The sequence below is a fragment of the Myotis davidii genome, unplaced genomic scaffold, assembly GCF_000327345.1.
Source record: "Myotis davidii unplaced genomic scaffold, ASM32734v1 scaffold750, whole genome shotgun sequence".
Taxonomy (NCBI): domain Eukaryota; kingdom Metazoa; phylum Chordata; class Mammalia; order Chiroptera; family Vespertilionidae; genus Myotis; species Myotis davidii.
In genome coordinates, this window is record NW_006282814.1 from 2,045,321 (window position 1) to 2,052,664 (window position 7,344).

The 7,344-nt window shown below is 46.1% G+C and overlaps 1 pseudogene; it reads left to right on the plus strand.

Moving 5' to 3' along the window:
* The first annotated feature begins 5,935 nt into the window (after positions 1 to 5,935).
* On the plus strand, positions 5,936 to 7,081 carry LOC102769835 (annotated as a pseudogene).
* The last annotated feature ends 263 nt before the right edge of the window (positions 7,082 to 7,344 follow it).

Sequence of the window (7,344 nt, forward strand, 5' to 3'; positions counted from 1 at the left end):
TTTATAAGACTCTTCGATCAGAGGTGCCTTCCTTGTACCAGAGGAAAGGAGCCTCTTATCTCTAAGGCAGAGGAGACGCTGAGAAGATTCTGAGAAACAGGCCCAGCTGGTCTCTCCCAGGTCACCATACTGACTTTTTACCATTGTTCTGTCATGTTCCTCCATGACCATTCACTCTTCATCTCCAGCATAAAAACACTCAAGTTAGCGGTTCCTTTGGGTTTTCATTTATTTATGAAGGCTCCAATGTCATGTAAAACTTCCATTAAGTAGCTCTGGCCAGGTAGCTCAGTTGGTTAGAGTGCCAGCCCAATATACCAAGATTGTAGGTTCTGTCCCCACCGAGGATACTCGGGATGAAAAGGGACCACATGCTAACCTGAGTAGCTCAGGGAAGGCCTGCATGGCGACCTTGCAAACTCAGAGACCTGAAGTAAACACAAAGGATGATCTAAAATTAAAACTTTTTAAACTAAAAGCAGTTTATGGTGGGTAGTCATGTCCTTCCTGTTAATCAGTGTCTTCCCTGACAAAGGTCCATCTTTATCTTAACTAAGCCTGTCTATTGTCATTTGCTTCTAGGATAACATTTCTTTGGAAAGTCTGGGTAACTCCCCTTTTTCCAGACCTCACAAGGCACAAGATGTGCTGGGCTGCATATCTGGTGCTTTGGCCAGATGGGTCATGCTATGCTGTCTGTTCCTAAAACACACAGATAGGAAGGTCTGACATCAGGCCAGGCCTTGAGATATGGTCTCATGGCCCCTGCCCAGCACGCAGGCCTTCTTTCTCAGAAGGCCCGGAAGTCTCATTCCAAATTCGGGAGACAAAGGACTGGAAAAAGTACAAATAAAGAGAGTTTCCTCCATATTGGGGGCCCAGAATTTGAAAGACACATTTTCCTCTGGGCCTCCACAGAATTTAATAATAAAATGTAACTCCTGTAGTCAGCGCTGCAGTTCAGCCTCTGCTTCGGCAGGGTGCTGTAACTATAGTCACTGGCCAGTTCAATAAATCTCGCTTGCTGTTTAAGACCTAATTGGAGTCGGTGGTCTTATTCTCATGAACGTTGGTCCACAACACAACCAGTGCACCAGGACAGAGACCATAAATCCTCTCATTGTTTTATGTTAATTTTTTTTTTACATTTATCTTTATTGTTGAAAGTATTATAGATATTCTCTCTTTTCTCCCCATTGACCCACTCCCACCCCAAGCCACATGTAAGGTTAATCATTAACTGTTTATCCTGTACCCACTAATATAAAAGATGTGTGCATATCGTTTTACTTTTCATCCAATCCCAGAGGTTCCCCCACCCCGTCCTTTGCTTTCTCCCACCTTCCTAATCTATCACCAAACACATACAAAGCCAACCATTGAATGCATAAATAAGTAGAACAACAAATCAATGTTTCTCTCCTCTTCTCTCTCTCTTTCAAATCAATAATTAAATTTTTTTTTAATATATTTTATTGATTTTTTACAGAGAGGAAAGGAGAGAGATAGAGATAGAGAGTTAGAAACATCGATGAGAGAGAAACATCGATCAGCTGCCTCCTGCACATCCTCCACTGGGGAAGTGTGCGCAACGCAGGTACATGCCCTTGACCGGAATCGAACCTGGGACCTTTCAGTCCGCAGGCCGACGCTCTATCCACTGAGCCAAACCAGTTTCGGCAATAATTAAATTTTTAAAGAAAAACTTACAGCCCTAGCTGGTTTGGCTCTGTGGATAGAGTGTCAGCCTGCAGACTGAACAATCCTGGGTTCGATTCCAGTCAAGGGCACATGCCCAGGTTGCAGGCTCAATCCCCAGGGCGGGGACTGCAGGCGGCAGTGGATCAATGATTGTCTCTCATCATTGATGTTTCTACCATGCTAACACTAGTCAAAAGAAAGCTGGAGTTCTATTAATATCACACAAAGTAGATTTCAGAGCAAAGTACATACAAATCTACAATTATAATCAAGAGGTTTTACTAACCTTTAGTTAGAACAAGTAGGCAGAAAATCAGCAAGGGCAGCCCTAGCCAGTTTGGTTCAATGGGTAGTGCATCAGCCTGTGGACTGGAGGATCCCGGGTTTGATTCCAGTCAAGGGCACATGACTGGGTTGTGGGCTTGATCCCCAGTAGGGGTGTGCAGGAGGCGGCCAATCAATGGTTCTCTCTCATCATTGATGTCTCTATCTCTCTACCTCCCCCTTTCCTCTCTGAAATCAACAAAAATATATTTTTAAAAAAGAAAGAAAAACTTACCTTAAATAAAATGTATACTTTTCTCCTGTTATTCTGTCTTTATCAGTTTAATTTTCAGACCAAGCCAGGGACCCTGTGAGGGTCAAAGACAAGTTTTTTTCCTTCCCTGTGCTTCCTGGGGATAGCTACATTAGGTTTTCCCCTTGTAGCTAACTGTAGTGAAATGAAATTAATGGCAATCTATTGTTCCCCAAATTGAAGGAAAGGTGAGACCCAGGCTTGGAAAGGATAAAGACTGAGAAGACTTCAGAGACCTGGAGCAGGAGGAGATGGGTGTCTCCCCGTGGGGAACTGGGAAATTTTCAACCCCTTTATAACTCTGCTGAAGCTCCAATTCTGATGAGAGTGGGTTTGTGTGGTCTCTATAAGCCACAAATCTCAGCTCTACCTGTACCCTGAAATCTAGAGGGAAGTTTTTAAAAACATGTTGATTTCCTAGCCCTACCCCAGAGATTCTGATGGGTGGTAATTGGTTGGACTCCCTCTGGGCCTTGGTCTTTTCCAGAGCACCTTGGGGGGAGGAGTGCTCCCTGGGGTGGGGCTGAGAGCCTGCACCCACCTGTAGGTGCTTTGAGGCAGGTGCCCTGCAAGTTGTTCTCAGCTAGTGTGGGGGAAACATAACTGCAAATAAAATCATCTTTCACCCCAAAACATCCCTCAACAAAGTGTGGAGGAAAAGGGGTCACATGCTAACCTGACAAGCTCAGGATAGGCCTGAGGGCAGCCTTATAAACTCAGACACCTAAAGTAACCACAAAGTATGGCCTGAAATTAACTTTTTAACTGAAAGCAGTTTGTGGCAGGTGGTCATGTCCTAGGCTAGAATCTTCCCTAAAAAAAAAGTAAACTTGAATTCCAGACAAGATGACAGCATAGGTAAGCACAGTACTCGCCACCTCCCACAGTGACACCAGAATTTACAACTAAAACACAGAGCAACCATGACGCAGAACCACCTGAAATCTAGCTGAACAGAAGTCCTACAACTAGGACAGTGGTTCTCAACTTTGGCTGCACATTAGAATCACCTGGGAATCTTTTTAAAATCCTGATTTCTGGGCCCCATCCTCTGGAAATTCTGTTTCTTTGTTATGGGGTGAGGCCACAAAATTAGTAACAAAGAACTGATTTCTGGGCCCCATCCTCTGGAAATTCTGTTTCTTTGTTATGGGGTGGGGCCACAGCATTAGTAACAAAGAAAGAATTTCCGGAGGATGAGGCCCAGAAATCAGGATTTTAAAAAGATTCCCAGGTGATTCTAATGTGCAGCCAAGGTTGAGAACCACTGCACTAGGGAATTAAATTAGAAGCACATGGAGACTGGTAGGAGGGGGCAGAGATCCAGGTGGAATCATGGAACCAGCTGGTCCAACACCCACGTGAGACAGTTTAAAATGGGAAGAAATACTTGGCTATGGAGGTTTCCCAGAGGAGATGGGGTCCCTGCCTCACACCAGGACCCCAGCCAGGGTTCCAGTGCTGTGAAGAGAAGTCCCCATAACTTCCGGCTGTAAAAACCAGTGGTGACTGTTGCTGAGTGACACGTATGTTTCTGGAGTTCCAGGCAATTCCTCTTTCAAAAAAATATTTTTATTGGTTTCAGAGAGAAAGGGAGAGGGAGAGAGATAGAAACACCAATGATGAGAGAGAAGCATTAATCAGTTGCCTCCTGCACGCCCTCTACCAGGGATGAGCCTACAACCTGGTATGTGCCTTGACTGGGAATCAAACTGTGACCTCCTGGTTCACAGGTTGATGCTCAACCACTGAGCCACAACGGCTTGGCCAGGCAGTTCCTCTTAAAGGGCCTGCACATGGACTTACTTGGACTCACTCCTTCTGAGTTCCAGCACTGGGGCAACAGTTTGAAAGGAACCTGGGACATTTGAGGACGAACTAACTCGTCTGGAATCAGGGCAAGGGCTGGAGGGCATCCTGCTCCCAGACAGAAGTGCTGGCAGAAGCCAGCATTCCTTTGCTGAGCCATCCCTGTCACAGAGCTAACAGGCTGGGCCATATCTGCATCTCCATCAACCTGGCTTACACCTTTTGCTCTGCCCTGGTGATTCCCTGAGACCCTGCCCCTCCCTTCTTGCAGTCTCATCCAAGCCATTTCCAGTGGCCTTTCCATACAACTGGCCTATCTTGCCTCATTCTTTGGACTTTGCTAAAATAAAACAAGCAGCAGCTGTGCCCCATACCGCTCAGTAAGTGGCCCTAGGCCTGGCACTAGCAGCAGCCCACCCTGGTTCAGAGCTTGGCCTCTCCTGGGCACCTTCAAGCGCAACACAAGTAGCAGCCATCTGCAGATTGCTTTGTAGCTCATGCTGTATGGCCCCAGGCAAGGGAAAGGCAGAGGCTGACTTTCCACCTGTTGGGAGGCCCCAGAGCCAGTGCACCCAGTGTTCAACTTGGACCACACTGGATTACAACCCTACCATCTCCACAAGTGACACACTCAGGAGGCAGACTCAGTGAGCACCAAAGCCCCACTGAAGCAAGTCCTGCTTCATAAGGTTGGCTCAGAGACCTATGGAGTGGGTCTTTAGCTATAATTGCAGCCGATCCTTGCAACAGATTGGCCTGGGGGTCAATCCCTCCTAGTGACTCCAACATAAATCAAGGCTCAACTACAATAAGAGAGTGCACACAACTCACACAGGGGCACACCTGGAATGCCCAGCCCAGGAGACTGGGGAGGCTGAATCACTGGGCGCTATAGGCCACCTACTACACATGGCCACTCTACCAATTCTGGGAGACATAGCAGATCTACCTAATACATAGAAGCAAACACAGGGAAGCAGCCTAAGTGCAGAGACAAAGAAACATGTCACAAATTAAAGAACATAAGTAATCTCCAGAGAAAGAACTAAATGAAATGAAAGCAAACAAACTACCAAATACAGAGTTCAAAACAATGGTTATAAGGATGCGAAAGGAACTGAATGAGAACTTCAAGAAACTTAGTGAGAATTTCAAGGAAATTAATGAGAACATCAACAACATAAAAAAGGACCAGTCAGAAATGAAGCATGCACAAACTGAAATAAAGAATAATTTACAGGCTATCAACAGTACAGGACACCAAGAATTAAATCAACAAATTTGAAATATAAAGAAGCAAAAATCACCCAATCAGGAGAGCAAAAGGAAAACAGAATCCAAAAATATGAAGATAGTGTAAGAAGACTCTGGGACAACTTCTAGAGTATCAACATTTGCATCATCAGGGTACTGGGAGAAGAAAAGAGGGAGCAAGCTATTAAAAATCTAGTTGAAGAAATAATGACAAAAAACTTCCCCTACCTGGAGCCGCAAGACAAGCAGTTAGTTACCTACAAGGGAGCACCCATACGACTGTCAGCTGATTTCCCAACAGAAACTTTTCAGGCCAAAAGGGAGTGGCAAGAAATATTCAAAGTGAGGAAAAGTAAGAACCTACAACCAAGATTATTCAACCCAGCAAAGCTATCATTTAGAATTGAAGGTCAGATAAAGAGCTCCACAGATAAGAAAAAGCTAAATGAGTTCACCACCACCAAACCAGTATTACATGAAATGCTAAAGAGTCTTTTTTAAGAAGAAGAAGCAATAAAAGATAAAAAATATGAACAATAGACAACCTCCACACATCCTGCAGACTGCAGCTCTAACCCAGGAGGGAAGAATGTCATGGCGGTGGCCAAGCTCTTGAACCTGTCCCTAGTGGTACACAGACCTGGGGATCTGCACCTGGAGAACTATATTTCAGAACCAGGCCTGAACAAGGTGCTGCTTAAGATGCATTCTGTTGGAATCTGTGGCTCAGATGTCCACTACTGGCAGCCCGGTCGAATTGGGGATTTTGTTGTGAAAAAACCAATGGTTCTGGGCAGGAAGTTTCAGGAACAGTCTTAAAAGTAGGATCATTGGTAAAGCACTTTCATCCAAGTGATTGCATTGCCATCGAGCCGGTGCTTCCTGAGAAACCGACGAATTCTGCAAGATTGGCCAGTTTAACCTGTCACGGTCCATCTTCTTCTGTGCCACAGCCCCCGGTGATGGGAACCTCTGCCGGTTCTATAAGCACAATGCCAGCTTCTGCTCCCAGCTTCCTGACAATGTCCTCTTTCAGGAAGAGGCCCTGATTGAGCCACTGTCTGTGGTGATCCATGCCTGCCAGCGAGCTGGAGTCACCCTGGGGAACAAGGTCTTTCTGTGTGGTGCTGGACCAGTTGGACTGGTCAGTTTGCTAGTGGCTAAGGCGATGGGTGCAGCGCAAGAGGTGGTGACTAATCTGTCTGCCTCTCTGTCGTCTAAAACCAAGGAAGTTGGGGCTGACTTTGTCCTCCAGATCTCCAAGGAGAACCCTCAGGATATCAGCAATAAAGTGGAAGATCTCCTGGGGCACAAGCCAGAAGTCACCATCGAGTACACTGGGGTGGAGACCACCATCCAGGCTGGCATTTACGCCACTTGTGCTGGTGGGACGTGATGCTTGTGGGACTGGGCTCTGAGATGACCAGTGTGCCCGTAGTGCATGCAGCCCCCCAAGGGGTGGAGATCAAGTCGTGTTTCGATACTGCAACACATGGCCGATGGCGAGTTCAATGCTTGCGTCCAAGTCTGTGAATGTAAAGTCCTTAGTGACCCATAGGTTTCCTCTGGAGAAAGTGCCGGAGGCCTTTGAAACATCCAAAGAGGGACTGGGGTTGAAAGTCATCATCAAGTGCAACTCCAACAACAGGAATCCCTGATGTTAATTGAGCTCTGCCCTCATTCCCACCCTCTCACCATCTCAGGACTAAATGGCTAGGCAAGGGTGGGCTTTAAGGCAGAAGGTTTTTTTTTAAGTAGTAAGGATAATTAAAATAATTCATTATAAGCAGAGAGCCTTACACAGAAGAGCTGGTAGGCCTTAAAACACAAGTAGGGATAGTTGGGGGGAACCTGTAGTCACAATGACTGTTTCTGCTGAGCAGAGTTCAGCAAGTGGAGCAGAGAGTGTGGCCAGCAGATGCTGGGAATCCCCCTCCTTTCCCGCAGTGCCTGAGTTAAGTGAGGAAAGAAATCTGTCCCTTGAGTTCCTGGTTCTACCGTGA